The sequence below is a fragment of the Durio zibethinus genome, chromosome 28, assembly GCF_047325235.1.
Source record: "Durio zibethinus cultivar Kanyao isolate XHJ-2024 chromosome 28, ASM4732523v1, whole genome shotgun sequence".
In the NCBI taxonomy this organism is placed as follows: Eukaryota; Viridiplantae; Streptophyta; class Magnoliopsida; order Malvales; family Malvaceae; genus Durio; species Durio zibethinus.
The window spans coordinates 14,576,295-14,595,388 of NC_143189.1; positions in this window are offsets into that span (position 1 = coordinate 14,576,295).

Consider the following 19,094-nt stretch of genomic DNA (forward strand, 5'->3'; position numbering starts at 1 on the left):
GTGTGACGTTAGTTTTTATCAGTTATTTATGAAAACAATATCATTAAAGGCTATAATCGTCATAAAATAAATGATAAAATCTGATATATTAGTGATAAAAAATAAATTGTCACAATATTGATGACACAGTTATCATCACCAATAATTATAAAATAATGTTAAACATGACAATAAAATTAAGCATCACCTTTGGGGTTGGCAGCCCAACCGGCCTCAGGCGAGTTTCGACAAGAGTCAATCTCATAAGGTCGATTTTTTTTTAATCGGGTTTTGAGTCAGGTCGAGTAATTATAGAAAAAAATCGAGGTCAGGTCGAGGTCAAATTTTAGGCAAACCTAACCTGACCCGACCCGATATATATAAATTATTTTTTATTTTTTTATTTATATATATTTATATATTTATTTAATTTTATATTTATATTAAAAAATAATATTTTATTAATTTTAAGTTGGGTCGAATCGAATATGGTTTATACAATATCAGGTCATTGAATTTGGGTGTGAAAAAAAAAATTCCTCAGGTCAGGTCGGGTTCGAGGCGAACAAAAATCCTTCCCGACCTAACCCGTTGCCATCCTTGGTCACCTTATACTTTTTTTTTGTGACATTAGTTTTCGAAAACTTTTTATGAAGAAAAACATCATTGAAATATAAAATCGTCACAAAGTAAATGATAAAATATGATATATTAGTGACGAAAGGTAAATTGTTATAATTTTGATGACATAATTAATGTCGTTAAATCCTATATATAAAATAAAATCGTCACAATCATTTTTGTAGAATAATCCAATATAATGTTCTTACAAATCGATAAAATATTTGAATTGGTTTTTAAATGTAGTACATTCTTTAAAATTTACCCTAAAATCATATAAAAATAATATTATTTAAAAAGCAAAGAGTATCAGAGCTATGAAACAGGTAGTCATTGAAATTTTATCTTCAAGCTCTCAATCCAAATCTTGTGTAGATGGTGATTGTGTTGATGTTAAATTTGTGTCATTTGAAGCTGCAATAAATAAGTAATAGCAAATATAAGAACAAACCATAATACGCATAATAAAATCAAAACAAATATAAAAAATAAACTAATCTATTTTATGCATATCAAATTTTTAAATGAGGACCTATCCTATATTAAAGAATAAGCCTTGTCAAAAAATTGACAAGTAAACTATATAAAGACTCAGTAAATAAATAAAAATTGATTGATTTTTAAAAACCAAGTGACAAAAAGAATACCAATTCTTATTTTTGAATTAAGTATCAAACAAAGTCTAAATATATAATACTTGCAACATCATAGCCACAATAGAAAAGAAGAAAGGTAACAATTGATACTAAAACATGCACATAGTTACTTGATAACTTCATTATGCCAATATAAGATAAGTATTTATGCAAGCAAAATCAAACATTAAAAAAAAAAGGTAAGAGATGATTTTAACTAAAGGCTTCCTAAGACATGGAATAAGGCATATCATTATATGCATTACCCGGTAAAAGTTGTTATTCAAGTAGAAGTTCTCTTAGGAGTGTATATATGCACATGCAAGTTCAATAGGGATATCCATGAATATAATGTGTTAAGGTGAGACTAACATAGGACAATGACATTGCTTAAGTTGTCTAAGATGTTACTTGAACCAATTAGGAGTTAATTGCTACATGAAAAATGAAGCTTTATTAAACAAAATAGGAATATTTCAAATGAAATGATTAATTCAATAATTTGGTTAACTTTTTCTTAAAATTCTAGGCTAGATTGTACACAATATATATGCTTATTAATGATCTAACAATGCAAGCAACTTAATTAAGTAAAAGACTCTACCATGGCTTTCTTCATCAGCAGGTTGTTGGGATTTGGCTTGAATCTCATAATCCCATATCAAAAGTTATAAGAGTTTTGAGTTTGTCTTATATCCCATATCGAGAATTTAGTAAAAGTATAAGGGGTTTCACCCTTATAAATAAGATGTTTTGGTTTATTTTAATAGTCTCAGATAGTTAGACACCAAGAGAATAGCTAGGTGAGTAGGCTATTAAAATGGTGTAATTGGGTTTTGGGTTAAGTTTTGATTAAGGAGTTTTTGGAGGTTTTTCTCATTCTAAAAGTCTCACAGTTGTAAAGATTTATTTGTTAATGGATTGGGTTTTAGAATAGGCCATTTTGAGTTAGGCCAAAACAAATATATTTATGTGTTTTTATTCTTGATTTGAGCTTGTTATTTTGTACGTAAGTGTTGCGTGTGTGTGTTGATTTCTTAATAAGTGGCATCAGAGCTGTACTGATCTCTAACATAGGTAACACTATTTTTTCCTACAGACAGGAGCCCATTTTTTGCAATGACTTTTGAGAATTCTAAAAATAAAATTTTCATCAAAGGTAGATTTATTTAACATAATATTTCACAAAGTTTAAGTTTCTTTGATTTTGCTGTGGTCTAACACCTTAAGTAAAGTGACCCTTAGATTGTGCTCCAATTTATAAACAAGGAATTCTTTTGTGAGATGTTATGCACCTCTAAACCCATATAGGTTCCACATTAGCAAACCCAAACACAATAGGAGTCACAAATGCACAACTGACATTGAAACATTTTCGACAAAAACCTAATTGTTTATTTCATAAACCAGTTGTTTCTTTGAAAACTACTAGTTGCTTTTGGCTTGAAAAGCACCATACAACATGTATTTGGCATAGCCAATAATTTAGAAATACCAAGGTGACAAAACTCGATAATACATAAAAATCAATATGATAATATAGCATATAGCATTTTTACCAAATGTGTTGTTTGCCGTTGCTATAACTATAAAAAATAAGTTATCATAACAATTTTTTATGTCTCGCATATCCGGTAGATGCATCAAAATAAGAAAAAGAAATCTAATAATAATCTTTCAAGTTGACCAAGACAATTTCCTATAAAATCATCCCAATCTTTGTCTACAATGCCCCCAATAAATCATACTTTTTCTCCAATAAATTATAGACATCAGCATCATAGATTTGGACATTCAATTAAAGGGTGGTGATGATTTTTGTAGTTTTTGTCAATATTAAATGGACAAGTGAATCAAGGGAGGGCATGTTCAATATCAAACCAAATCATGATTTATGCAACTAAAATTACAAGTTTCAGTAGAGAACATATTCAAATAAGCAACAAATGTATAAATAAATAAATAAATAAATAAAGCAAACTTGTAAGATGAAAGGTTCTTTAAGATTAATAAGATGTATGAAATAGACATTCTCGGGAAAAACATCACTGCCAGAATAATTCATATCAGAGAACAAGAATTACTTAAAGCAAAGCTTCATTTTTTTCAAAAACATCGAGCATAAAAAACTTTGGGACCTAGCTGTTGTAGACACTCCAATCTGTCTAAAGGTCTACATTTATTTTTGTTAATGTAAAAAAAATAAAAAATAAAAATGCTGGAAAAAATGAAAAAAATAGGAAGAGTTTAAGTGAGATTCAAATTAGGAGTTTAAGTGGGATTAAAAGTTGGAAGTAAAACTTAGAAATGACTAAAAATCCTTTTTAGTTTAGGGTTCTCGAATTACATTCTATAAATGCACAGATAGATTGAGTAGAAGAAAACAAAAAGAAAAAAGACAGAAACATAAGAAACACAGAAACAAAAAAATAGAAAGAAAAGCATAAAGCAAAAAAAAAATTTTGAGAGTTTTTTTGGGTTAAAAAAAGGATTTTTCTAGAATTGTTTCTAGAAATTTTAGATTTCGACAAAATTTTTCAACATCGGTTGAATTTTTCTGCAAGGTTTCCAAAATCCAGTGAAGATTTCAACGACGTTTGAATTTTTTTACGATCGTCCGATGAACCTACCTAGATTTTGGCTACATTTTTCAAAATTCGATTAATATTCAACCAGAGTTCATCCGGTTAGAGAGAGAGAGAGAGAGAAAAGAAAGGGGAAGAGAGAGATAGGAAAAATGAATTTTTAAGTGAAGACTGAGATTTGAGCTTATATACCATTGCAAAATGACATTGTTTTGGCATTAAGAGACCCATTAGAATCCGCATGTTTTTATTTGAGTGACCCGACTTGTGACACTAACCCGCTTCAACCCCCTCTGCAGACCCTGCTACTAAGCCTAGCCGATTTCCCTCGAGCCACGTTTCTAGTCATTGTCTGTGCCTTAAGCTAAGCCGTTCTGCAACCGTCAAGCTGAGCCGTTCTTTTTTTTTTTTTCATTTTTTTGGTTTTATTTATTTATTATGTGTTTATTTATTTTTAAAAGTATTTATTTTTATTTATTTATTCATTTTTTTGGTTTTATTTATTTATTTATTATGTGTTTATTTATTTTTAGAAGTCACCCTTAAGATAAAGCCCTTCCTACCCATTGATAGATGTAACCCAAAGTTAAGACATAAGAAGAAATAGTTTGTGATCTAACTATTTTGTTTGTTTGACTTTATGCATTTGCATTACCATATCATACATCATTTTCATTGTCATATGTAGCATCATTTTTATTTCATCCATGAGAATGTACATTTCATGCATCAACATATCATGCATAAAGCATAACATTTCTAATAACATAATTGTGGCACTTAAGGTTTAAGGATAGCTCCACCAAGTAAGAACCTAACTCTCCAATACAATATAAGAGCTCGAGCTAAACAGATGGAATAAGAAAATATCAATAATCTCAAGAGGATAGAGAAAACCCAAAAAAAGCTTCAAGGAGAATTGAACATGATTCTAGAGGCTTTGAATAAGTTGAACAAGGGAAAAGGTATAGAAAAAAGTACTAGCCACTAAGACCATCCATCATAAAAGGTGATCGACCCTTTATACCCTCATGGTTTTTGGTCACAGCAAGTCCAGTCCACACAAGATCCACTACCATAGTAGTTTACCTATCTTATAAGGTACACATACCCTGAAATACTATCAACGTCAAATCTATGGGAGTATCAAGTTATGTAAATCCTATCTTTACTAATAAGATAGCAAAACTAATACCAGTCCCTAATTTGGATGATTCATAAGAGAAAAAGAAGTTAAGGCCCAAAGAAAAAGAGATTTTAGAAGCTTCAAAAGTTGAATAAAAGATAAACTTATTAGAGGAAAGATTACGAGTAGTGGAAAGAGTTAGTTTTTATGGTTCAGTAGATGCAGCTGAGCTCTATTTAATCTCAGATATGATTATTCCTAAAAAATTTAAAGTGTTAGACTTTGAGAAATATGATGGTACAAAGTGTCTGAAGATCTACACTACCATGTACCATCGGAAGATGGCAACCCATGCTAATAATGAGAAGCTATTGATGCATATTTTTCAAGATAACCTCATGGGCTCTGCTGCTAAGTGTATATTCAATTGGACAGGATTTGCATTCATTCTTGAAGCAATATGGCTCATGCCTTCATTAATTAGTACTGACATATTATAAATTTAGCCCCTGATCGCTTTTCTTTGTAAATATGGAAAAGAAAGTGACTGAATCATTCAAAGAATTTGCCCAAAGGTTGAGGGATATAGCTTTTCAAGTGCAACCCTCTTTGACTGAAACGAAAACTATAGTGTTGTTTGTTAACACTTTGAAATCTCTCTATTATGAAAATATGATAGGGAATGTAACAAAAAATTTTGCTAATATGGTGATCTCAAGTGAAATCATTGAGAATGTCATTAAAAATGACAAGTTAAAAAGAGGAAAAACTAAGAAAGTGCCAGAGAAGAAAGAGACTGAAGCTCAAGCTGTGAACTTTGATAGATAGTTTAGGGGATATCAACCCTATCCACCATAAGCTTACTCTCCATATTATCCTACTATGAGAAATATCTCACTTTACCCTTACCAACCATAGCCACAACCAGTTTACTCACTAACTTGCTAATCAACCCTTCAAGTACCTATATATGATTCTATCCATATCACTACGTCAGCTTCAAAGTCTAACAACTAAGTAAGTAGTTTAAAGAGATTTTGGGATGACAAAGAAATGGCACATATGGACCCTATCTTCATGACTTACACTGAGTTATTCTCAAAACTGATCAAGAATAACTTGGTATCTCAAGTTATTTTAGAACCATTGAAGCCACCTTATCCAAAGTGGTACGATGCTAATGTAATATGTTATTATCATAGTAGAAACGTGGGTCATTCTATTGAAACCTACCTTACTTTCAAATACAAAGTGCAAAGTTTGATCTAGAAAGGCTTATTGAGCTTTGATGAATCAGGGAGATAAGAAGTCAATAAAATCTTTCATCTGGTTACACAGGGGCATAATTTTGAATAGAATGTTAAGGCTGGTTGAGAGTTGCTTGTCATTTTAGGATTTTTTTTAGAGAATGTTAGGATTTCTTTTTTGTAATAGGATTTTATTGTTATCATTTTAATAAAAGATAAGTTGATGCATTTCATTACATTCTCTTTTTCATTTAACCATTGTTCTATGCTTTGTTACTTTTCATAACTTTTTATTTTCATTCTCAAATTTCAGATGGTGAATATTTAGACAATGATAACAATAATTATGGGATTTAATTTTGAGAACTCATTCACATTGATTTAAGAAGATTATTTGAGCAAAAGAAGTAAGTTGCTGGCAGATGTGAAATTGATATATCTCAAAGATGTGCAAAGATCCACAAGCTTATTTTTGTTCAATAGATGATCTTTAAAGAAAGCATTTGTATTTGAGATGAAAATGATCATCTTTCTTTTACCATTTGAAAAACCATTTATTGCTATCCATTTGAGCCTATTATGATTTCTTTTTTTAAAGAGCCTTGACCAAAGATCACCCTTCACATTGGGGAGCAATGTTTTGAAAAAGAAAAGAGACAAAAGATCACAAAAAATCTCAAAGATAAAAAAAAAATATATAAAAATAAATACCACACATGATTTGGGGCAAAGTAAGAAAAATCTTTTTGTGAGGAATAAGATAGATAAAAATGAAAAAATAGTGAAATAATGGGGCAAAATACCAAAATCCATTAAATGTTGAGAAATGATCTTTTGGTTTTAAACCCTTCAAACACATATTTTGAACCTATTTTATCCATTTTTTTCATGACCCCTCACCATGGCTTACGTTACAACCTTTAAAAGTCTATTTGAATTAAGTGTAAATGCTCGAATTGAATAATCATATGTTAGGCTAAGGCATGCTTGTATGAAACAATAGAATCATGCTATATTGTTCTAGAAATTGATGGGTGGGAGATATCACTAATGGATGAAAAATGAGAAGGAAAAAATAAAAAATAAAAAAAGATGAAAATGGAAAGGAAAAAAAAGAAAGACTCAAATTGAAAACTCAAAAAAGTGATTTGGGTAAAAAAAAAATCTCTGAATTGAGAGTTGGATAAATAGCTCATATTGATGAAAGTCAAAGACATCTGAAGATCGTTCAAAGTTGAGGCAAAGTTCAATAAGTTTAAAATGATTTCGATAATCAATGAAATAAGTTTTTAAAAAAGAATCTTAGACTAATATTCAGAATTGTTTGAATATTCATTGTTTGGATATACCATTCATCCCAATGACACGCATCCAACTTGTTTCTTTTTCCATTTATTTTGTACCAAACTTGTTCTTCATTGATTACCATTCTCCCCAATTCACGTTGTGCTATCTTATTATTACATCCCTAGAATGAATCGAGAAAACATGTGAATGCATTATATTTATCATGATTTGAAATTATGATGAATGAATGAATATATGCTTAAAAGTTTCTTGCATTCTTTTAAAAAGAAATCTAGGATGATAGAGAGCAAAAAATGAAGAGTGCGAAAACTTGAGAAGATGATTTAAAAAGATACATCGTGTGATCAAATGATGAATATGGGGATAGATTAGTCAATAAATGAAGAGAAAGCAAAAAATCTAAAAAAAAAATGATCAAGAAATAAATTCAGTGATGAATCAATCGACATAACTTGTGAGTTGTAGTCAAATGATAAAAATAGTATGGATTGATGGATGAAATCTATGGTAAAATTGCTAGAGCTGAGAAGCTTATGAATTGTGATTAAATGATGAGGATCAGTGGACAAGATTTATTTTGGAATGGCTAGTGCTGAAAAGTCTGTCAATAGTGATCAAGTGATGAACATAATATGGATTAGAGGACAAAATTAGTTCTAGAATGGTTATTGCTGAGAAACCTGTGAATGGTGATCGAATGATTAAAATAATATGGATTAGAAGATAGAATTTATTCTGAAATAGTTAGTGCTGAGAAACCTATGAGTTATGATTAAATAATATGGGCCAATAGATGAAATTTGTTTTGAAATTGTTAGTGCTAAAGGCCTGTGAATTATGATTAAGTATCAATCGACGAAACTTGTTCTAAATGATTAGTGCTGAGAAGTTGAAAAAGAAAGATGAGAGATAGTGGAGTCATGAAAACCATATTACCACAATTAATTAAGATTTCATGATATGGACATTGGCATTACATGCTTTATGTTTGCATTGTTGTTTAAAGAATATTTGAAACTTTGGTTTGGCTATGCATTTGCATTATACAGTAAACATTTGAATCATGGTTAAGAATATGGCATTGTGAGAATCTAGATTATTGCATTTGCGTCATTAAGAAAGCATTTGCATCATTGATCATGACATTCATTACATACAAAATTTTGACTTTGGTAAAAGTTTGAAAGTCATCTGAAAATTTTTTTTTTGAATCTTTAAATGAAGTATTTTAGGATAAAATTATGAATCCTTAAATGAGAATCTTTGAGTCTTAAATAAGAATATTTAAAAAAATCCTCAAATGAAAATCTTTGAGACTTAAATGAGAATCTTTAAGAAATTTTTAAATGAGAATCTTTGAGTCTTAAATGAGAATCTTTAAGAAATCCTTAAATGAGAATCTTTGAATCTTAAATGAGAATCTTTAAGAAATTATCAAATGTGAATCTTTGAGTTTCAAATGAGAATCTTTGAGTCTTCAAATAAAAATCTTTAAGTTTCAAACAAGAATCTTTAAGTCTTAAACGAGAATCTTTAATAAATCTTCAAATGAGAATATTTGAGTTTTCAAATAAGAATATTTGAATCTTCAAATGAGAATTTTTTTAGTTTCAAATAAGAATCTTTGAGTTTCAAATGAGAATCTTTGAGATGTGAAATCCTAAAGTTCATCAAATGTGAATCTTCGGACTAGAATGAAAAGTTTTGAACTTTTGGATGTAAATCTCCAAAATTCAAATGAAAAGCTTTAAAACTTTTTTGATGTGAATCCCAAATTTAGGTGAACTTTTGAACTCGAATGAGAAGCTTTAAACTTTTAGATGAGAATCTCCAAAATTCGAATGAGAATCTTTAAATGTTAGATGCAATTCTTACAATTTGCAAATACGAATCTTAAAATCTTACAAATATGAAATCTTGCAATCTGTAATTTTGTGAATCAAATTCTTGTGGAACTAAAATTCTGATAATCAATTTTTAATGAACTCTTGCAAAGCTGAAAGGTTCTTATGAATCTGAACTTTTGAATTTTGAATTCAAATTGTGAATCTTTGAGTTTCCATTTAATCATACCTAATTTATGACTCCTCTAGACGTGATTGTCAATGAGCCTTTTATTTTTCAAAGTTGTTGAGCCTTTAATTAAAAGAGCCTTTTATTTTTCAGAGTTATTAAGCCTCTGTTTATAGGAGCATAATTTTCTAAAGTTGTTAAGCTTCTGTTTAGAGGAGCTTTATTTAAAAAAAAATCGTTGAGCCTCTGTTTAGAAGAGTTTTTATGTTATCCAAAGAGTCTATGTCGAGTTGATTGGGTTGTTTACGTTTTTACACAATTTCTATTTCACAGAAAAAGTGCAAAGAGGGGTAGCTGTCCAGGGGTCTACATTTAATTTTTACTAATATAAAAAAATAAAAAATAAAAAGGTTAGAAAAAACAAAAAAATAGAAGGAGTTTAAATGGGATTGAAATTAGGAGTTTAGGTAGGATTAAAAGTTGGAATTAAAACTTAGAAACAACTAAAAATCCTTTTTAGTTTAGCAAAAAAAAAAAAAAAACACACGAAGAAATGACAGAAACATAAGAAACATAAAAACAAAAAAAAAAGAGAAAAGCAGAAAGCAAAAAAAAAAAAAATAGGTTGAAAAAAGGATTTTTCTAGGAATTTTTTTGGAAATTCCAGATATTAGCAAAATTTTTTGCGTCGATTGAATTTTTTTGTGAGTTTTCTAGCACCAGTTGAATTTTTTGACAAAGTTTTCCAGAATCCGATGAAGATTTCGAAAATATTTAAATTTTTCGACGATCGTATGATGAACCAACCTAAATTTCGACGGTATTTTTCAGAATCTGGTTGATATTCAATCGAAGTTCATCCGATTAAAGAGAGAGAAAGAGAAAGAAAAGAGAAAGAGAGAGAAAGGGAAGAGGAAATGAAAACTGAGATTTGGGATTATATACCATTGCAAAACGATGTCATTTTGGCATTAAGAGACCTATCAGGATCCACACATTTCCATTCAAGCGACCCGACCCATGGCGCTGACCTGTTTCAACTCACTTTGCAGATCCTACTGTTGAGCCGAGTTGAGTCGATTTCCCCCGAGTCGAGCCGAGCCATTTCATTTTTTTGGTTTATTTATTTATTTATTTTGTGTTTATTTATTTATAGGAGTATTTTTATATGATAAAATTTAGAAAAAATAATAAAATAATAAATTTTGGGAATAAATATTAATTATCCAATGATGAAATTTATGAAAATTTCAAAAGGTAAATTTTTATAAAATTCTTAAGTGAAATTTATCTAAATTTATCTCAAATTGTGGAATAATTTAGATAAAGTTTTAATAACAATAATTAATATTTATTTTCGAACAAAAAAAAATAAAAAATAAAAAATTTTGGTTGAAAATATTTGATAATTATCCAAGGATGAGAATCATATAAATTTCAAATTGTAAATTTTTTAAGAAATCTCTAGGAGAGAAATTTCTTTAAATTTGTCCCAAATGGTGGAATAATTTAAACGAAATTTCAATAAAAATAATTGTCATATTCTTTTCTTTCCAAAAAAAAAAAAGAAAAAAATTTCTAAATAGGCCCAAATGATGAAAAATTTAGAAATTCAAAAGAGAATATTTCTAATTTGGCTCAAATTTTGAAATAATTAGATATATTTTCAACAAAAAAATAATAAATAAACCTTTTTTCGATGATGGAACCTCTTCAAGATATCAAATGGGATTCTTGTATACTCTTGAATGAGAAAATATTTTTTAAGAGTTCTACCAGATTGATTAAGAATCTTAAAAATTATTTCCAATATTTAACATAAAAATTTGAAACCATTAGTCTCAAGACCTAAGGACAAAATTTAAAATAATATGGTATTATCCTTTGGATGGGCATATAGGGGTGCTATAACATTCCCTACATGTAACTGAACTCCTGAACTCTATTCTAGTTAGTAGACCTAAACTTATTCTTTTAAGGACCCTTAGTCAAGGTTAGAAGCTCCTTAAGAAGATAGATTCCTTAGGTGGCTAATCACACCTAAAAAAAAAAAATTGGTGACGACTCCATTTGTTAAGTCTAATTATAGATTTTTGGATCTATATATTATGACAGTTGTCCAGGCCCTGAATGCAAGAATCCAGCCACTCTCTCCTCAATTCATGACCCATTCTTAAAAGAAAGTCTCCACTTTGAAAACAATAGCTCTCCATTGATGTAACTAGAGCCGTTGTTTCCTCTACTTAAAGAGGAGATGAAGGAATGAAGCTTTTAGAGGCATCGACAAAATTGTCGTAAGAGATTAAAAATGGTTTTACAGGGCTAGGTTAAGAGGAGATAAGGTTATAGTTTGGTGAATGACACTAAGTTTCCCTGTTGAGGTTGTTTTCGAGTTCTTCTTCCTCTTCATCAGAGGAACATGTCAGTCTTAGGCATTTTCTCGCCATTGATGTTTAAAGTTCTAGAGATTTTAAAATTTTTCCTACACCCAAAAAAATGTGCATTTTGAAGGTTTCTTTTTTCGTAGAGGCAAAAAAATGGCTTAAATTGGGACCCACTTGATATCTCTACCCTAATTAGAATCGGCCTGCCCAATTTATTTGTTTAGGCTCATAACTAGAGAAGTCATTGAATGGAATCACAATTTATTGGATTTGGGCCTATTAATGAGCTTCAAAACTTTTTTTTTTATTTGAAAAAATTGACATAAAAATAAAAAAAAACCTTCAAATAAAAATTTAATAATAATGAAACTCTTAATATTTTATTACAATTAATCAAGTCTTGATACTTTTTATTTTAAATCAATTGAACCTTTGTACAAATATGAATACATACTTAGGTTAACTCAAACCCAATATTTTTCTTATTTCGTTTTCAATAGTTTCTAACAATAAATTATATTAAAATAAATAATATTTAAGGGTCATATATGAAAATTACAATTTTTTAGTTAACCATGTTAACAAATTATTAAAATTTTTATTTTAATTATAAAAATAAAATTATAAAATTTTGAATTAAGGATTTGAATATTAATCAAATTTAAAGAATAAACTAGTAAGACAATGCCAATACACCAAAATAGTTACTACTTGTAGTAGTACTCTATTAGTTATTACATAATGAAGCAAGATTATAAGTTATTTTTTAGTTGCAATCAACGTCATCCTGGTACTCTTAAGAGCTTGGTAACGAGATGAGAAAGTGCCGAAATGACAAGGGCAATTTTAGGCTTTTAAAGAGCAAATAATTTTGCATATGTATCAATTTGTATCATTTTTTCTTAGGGTGTAGTTTAGGAAAACTTCAATTAAAATTATTTTTTTTATAGATATTAATAACTATTTAAAATTCATTTTTTACTCAAAAGTTACTAGTATAGTCAAGTGTAGTTAAAATTTTTTCTATTTAGATATATATATATATATAATGTAAGTAAAATCATTACATATAAATTATATATTAATTTGAACTTATTAGTAACAGATAAATAACATCATAATATCATTTAAAAGTTTGTGAAATTTATATTATTGTTATATAATATTATGCATTGACATGACGAAATTACAATATCATTAATAGTTAACTAAAGTATTTAATTTGTGATAAAAATTCATAACATCACTTAAAATCTATTAGAAAACATATGTCACAGATAACATTTTAAATTGGTTACAAAATTATAATATTATTTTAAAAAAAATCATTACAAAAATTTTTTTCACCAAATAAATTTGATGGTAAAAATTCATGACATTTATGTTATCGTTATATAATACCATTTATTAACGTGAAAAAATTGCCACGTCATTAATAGTTAACTAAAATGTTCAATTTGTGATAAAAATTAATAACATCACCTAAAATCTATTAAAAAAATTTGTCATAGATAAAATTTTAAATTGGTGACAAAATTATAATATCCCCTAAAATAAAAATGTCACAAAAAATTTTTCGTCAAATAAATTTGGTGATAGAAGTTTATAACATTTATGTTATTATCATATAATACTATACATTGATGTGACGAAATTGTAATAACATTAATAGTTAACTAAAATATTCAATTTATAACAAAAATTAATAGCATTACCCAAAATCTATTAGAAAAAATTTGTTACAAATAAAATTTTAAATTAGTGACAAAATTATAACATCACCTAAAATAAAAAAAATTAAAAAAAATGTTCACCAAATAAATTTAGCAGTAAAAATTTGAGAAATTTATATTATTGTCATATAACACCATATATTAACATGACAAAATTGCAATGTTATTAATAATTAACTAAAGTGTTCAATTTGTGATAAAAATTAATAACGTCATCTAAAATTTATTAGAAAAATTTTGTCACATATAAAATTTTAAATTGTCGACAAAATTACAACGTAACAAAATAAAAAATATCACAAAAAAATTTTGACCAAATAAATTTAGAGATAAATTTGATGACAAGATTTTGATTTTATTATTATGTGATGATTTTATAAATCATATAAAATATTAAAATAATATAAAAGTGTGACGAATATATTTTTCGTCAATCTTTTATATATTTCACATGATAAAATATAATGCATCATTTAAAAAATTCATCTTAAATTATCAGATTTTTTGTAGTGGGTTCAACCTGATCAGTCCCAGAAAAGCTAGGGAGTAGTCGACATTTCAGGATGGTATTGGAGCGAATGGACAACATCAAAGACAGAGCTGCTGTGACGACAGCCTAAACTAATCAGCTATTCCATTTTCAAAAATAATTTCATGTATTTTTATTATCTCTAAATAAACTATTATTTTTTATTTGTATTCATATAAATGCTTAACTCAAACAAAAAATTGATTTATGTTAAGAGTTTATTGAGATAAAAATTAAAAGTTAAGAATTTATTTAAATATAAATTAAAAATTAAAATTTTATTTGTTGTAAATTAAAAATTAAGGATTAATTTGAATGCAATAAAAATATAAAGATTTATTTAAATAAAATAATAAAATCTAAAGATTTTTTTATTATTTTACTTACCATGGTTAAGATGTTTCACAATGAAAACTATTAATTTTAATTGGCTATATGCAAAATTAATTTAAAAAGTGATACTTTGGACGAAATTGTCTTTTTGAAAGGAAGAACTGATTTTTTTACAATATGAAAGCACCAATAACTTGTCCTATAATGATAATTTTCTATTTTAATAAGTTATTCATGAAGATAAAAAAAAAAAGGTTTAAATATGGAAAACCCTTAAACAAAAATTAAATAATTTTTTAATTCTTGATTAATTTATTATAATCAATTGAAATCTCAAATAATTATTTTCATTCAATTGAATCCTTAAATATTTATTTCATCCAATTGAATTTTTAAACATATATTTTTACTTAATTAAACTCTCGATTGGACAAAAATAGGTGTTGACGGTTAACCAATTTTTGTTTAATAACAGTTTAATTGATGAAAATATATATTGGGAAGCTTAATTGATTATAATAAAATGATAATGACTTCAATGATTATTTAATTTTAATTTAGGAGGTTTTTTTTTTTATATTTATGCCTAAAAAAATGATACTTCCAAGAGAATTTTGCTTGTACAAAATAAAAATGAACGATGGGTTCTCTGGAAAGTGAAAGTATCAATAACTTGTTTCTCAAATATAATTTTTTTATACGTTATTTGTGGGAATAAAAAAGTGATATTCTGATGAAAATTTGCTTGTGTAAAATCAAAATGTCACCCAAAAGTCACTGATTCAATTTGTTCATGAGCAGTTGTTAAGGCAGTTTGCTGCTTTTAGCCGCTCTTATCTAATTTCATTCCCAGGCTATTTTCAACTTGCAAACATCATTTTTTTTTTTTTTAATCTATATGCATACTACATGATTTTAAAACCATTTTGTTTTTATTTAAATATTTAAGAGAACAATTTCTTGGTAATATATACAATAATCTCTCGCTTATTATCAAAAAATGCAAATTTATGCAACCTATATAAAGAAAATGCAATTTGATTCTTACGTGAGGTGTATGTCTATAGATGACAAAGGTTTGAACATTTAGATTAAGTATGAGACACAGAAAATATATTCACATTTCACATTGATTCGTGTGTTCCTCCAAAGGCAGCACAATTTAATAATGGGTTTTTTTCTTTATCTTGGTAAATACTCTTAAGATTAACCAAAAATTCATAAGAAGCAACCTTTCAATTCTCTACTTGCATAAGAAACGTTATCTAAAGAGTTCCACAACCTCAAAAGAGTTATAAATCTATTAAGGACTTATATCTAACCATTTTGTTGTGAATTAACTATGCATCATGATATGAGACTTTAAAAGGAGGGAAATACTTAGACGAAATTCTTTATGTGAAATTAGTGAAATTCATTATGTGAAGTTCGTGAAATTTTTTATGAGAAATGATTAAATAAAAATTAAAATAAAAAATCAAAATAGATAAATTGAAAAATCTCATTATATAGATCAAGTATGCAAAATTTTAAAAATTTTTAATAACTTTCGATATATATACTTTTAGATGGATATTTTTAATAAAAATGTTGATAAAATTTTTACCGTTAAATAAGTATATATCAAATTTAAATTACAAATAATAGTTTTTAATAATCTTTTTGACATATTATTGATCTTCATATTAAATTCTATCAATCTATCAATTTGTATTTTTTTATTAAAGTATTTATTAAATCATCTTTAAGAAGGAACTTCACAAGCTTCACCTAAAGAATTTTATATAAGTTTTGCCCATAGAAGAAGTATGCAAAATTTTAAAAAAAATTATATATATATTTTTAAATGAACATTTTTAGTAAAAATGTTGACAAAATTTTTACCGTTGAATAAGTGTTGATCAAATTTGAATTATAAATAATATTTTTTAATAATATTTTTACATATTATTGACACATTAAACTTTATCAATCTATTAGTTTAGATTTTTTATTAAAATTTTTATTAAATCATTTTAAAAAAGAAATTTCGTAAAATTTACTTAAAGAATTTCATATAAGTTTGGATTTTTTTATCGGTTTGGGAATAGTGCTTTCTTTAATTGCCCGCAATATTCAAGAAACAATGCATTGAGAATTTCATATATCTCATATATAAATAGTTTGGATAATTCATTATTGATATCCTTTGAATTTTCACGCACAATGATTTTCAAATGAGGAGATTATCCTTTAAGATTTAAATTATCAGTTTCCTAAGTGACATCAATAAGATATAATTGGTATCAATCAAGATAATCTCTAGTTACCTTATCAAGCCAGCTTCATATGTAGCCATCTGTTGGTAGAGCGAAAGTTCAATTTAAAGGACAAAGGCATAATTCTGCCATCTAGAGCTATGATCAAAATATCATCACCACAATGTTTTGATCAGAAGATAAATCAAAATATATTTTTTATGTGTAGATGTATACCTAATTTTGTCTGAAATAAATCAATTTAGTTCAATTTTTATTCCCAATTTGAATATCTTAATTTAGGCTTGTTTTAACACTTATTGGATTTATTTCTATGTTGGGCCTATATAAGGTTTGTATTAGGATCAATTTTTTTCTTGGGTGATTTCTTTCATTTGAGGGTGATGCTTGTGCATGGAAGAATTTTGTGTTCTTGTCTCCCTTCCTAAGCCAATTAATTCTGGATCTCTGTGAACAAAAAATCTCTTCTCTTTGCATTAGGATATTTAGTTGCTGTTTTATCTCAAATTCCTTTCGCACCTCCTCATCATTATTACGTTGAGACTAGATCCTTTGTAAATCTTTGTCCAGCTTCTCAACCTTTGCATGCAAACCGTCTAATTTCCTTTTACCCCACGTTGTCAGACTTCCCAGAACTTTCCTTATTTTCTGCTTTATTCCACTGCTCCTTTCCATCTACCAATATGTCTCCAGAATATGCATGCACTCGACATCCTTCACCCACATGGCTGCAAAGTGTTTCCTCTTTTCCTTCCTTCTGTTATGCCGGCTAGTCTTGTGTCCCATCATCTCTACCGTGATCGGGCAATGATTCGATACTAGGCTTGTCAAATGACTCACTATATAATTTGGAAACATCTCTCGCCATTTGTTACTTGCCACAGCATGATCCAACCTTTCACAAACCCTACTCGATTCGGTTATCTCCTTACTCCATGTGAATTGTGCCCTTTTAAAACCTAGGTCAAACAACCTTGTGTCTTCTAATGTACTCCGAAAATTTACCATTTGCCATTCAGGTCTAGCCCCTCTCCCTCTTTCTCATTGCTCCATAGTATTTATTGAAGTCCCCAAAACATAGCCATGTTAAATGACTGTTATTCGCCAACCTTGTAACTGTGTTCCACACCTTTCGCCTATTTCTTGTATCCAGTTCTCCATAAAACCCGTTTAGTCGCCATTCTTTTCCTTCATCGTTCGTAATCACCACATTTATATGGCTCTTGGAGTAGCTCAGCAGACTCATATTCAAAACCTCTTTCCACAATAGTACCAAGACTTCACTTCCCCCGATCGCATCGACCCCAACCATTCCATACATTTTACATTTCCTTCGAATCTATCTAGTTTGGTAACTTGGGAAATGGTTCACTTAAAAACACCACCTTAGGATCTTCTTTCCTCAGCATCTTTTGAAAAGCTTGAACTGTCTGTGGGTTCCCAAACCCACGACAGTTCCACGTTATACATTTAATGACTCTTGGTGAAACTAGGCTCCAGTCTTCGCTGTTTGTTTTGATGTTCCTACTGAGTCCCAGTGGGACCTTCCTATTTCTTTTCTCCACTCAATCTCTATGTCTGTTACCCCATTGAGCTCGTGTTTCCTTTTTCCTGCGTCCACTCTAAAAATTTGTATTTCTTTCTTGGACATATTGTGATTGACAAGGAGTTCTATTGTGTCGGGCCTGTACCTACTCTCAAGCCAACGGTTTGTGTCATTTCATACAAACTTTGTTCCCCATCATCATATACTATTTGGTCCCCACTCCTTTTTTATTTCATCATGCAATCATTTCTTACCTCACGTGCTTTATCTTTTTCCCTCCCTTCCCCATTTGGGCTCCTGCAATCTCGCATGTAATCTTCATTGTTTGCATGATTATCAGCTTCATTCTGATGATTATCTTGCTTTTCTCACTCCGTATCATGCACCGAATCTCTTGTGTTGTCCACTGCTGTTTGCCGTTGTGTCACTTTCTTCCTCGTGTGCCTTATTCCTCCTTTGGCCATTAAATCTGAACCAGCTTTATGGCCATGACTTCCCCTTTCCCATGCTAATTCTTTGTATTTCAGTGGTGATGCCCAAAGCCATACACCATACTGTTTGCCACCAGCTTTCCCCCTTCCCATCTGTGGTGTTTCATCACAATCACCCTCTACATGCCCGAGCTTGCCACAGGAATAGAAAAAACTAGGCTACCTTTCGTAACTTAGCCTACCTCAAACTTTCTTTGAATTCCCTTCCCGGGTTACCAATACAGCCCTATGTAACGGTTTTGTGATGTCGATTTCGACCCTAATTCTTAGGAATCTCGATCACCCCCTTTGTCTAACATCGCATCT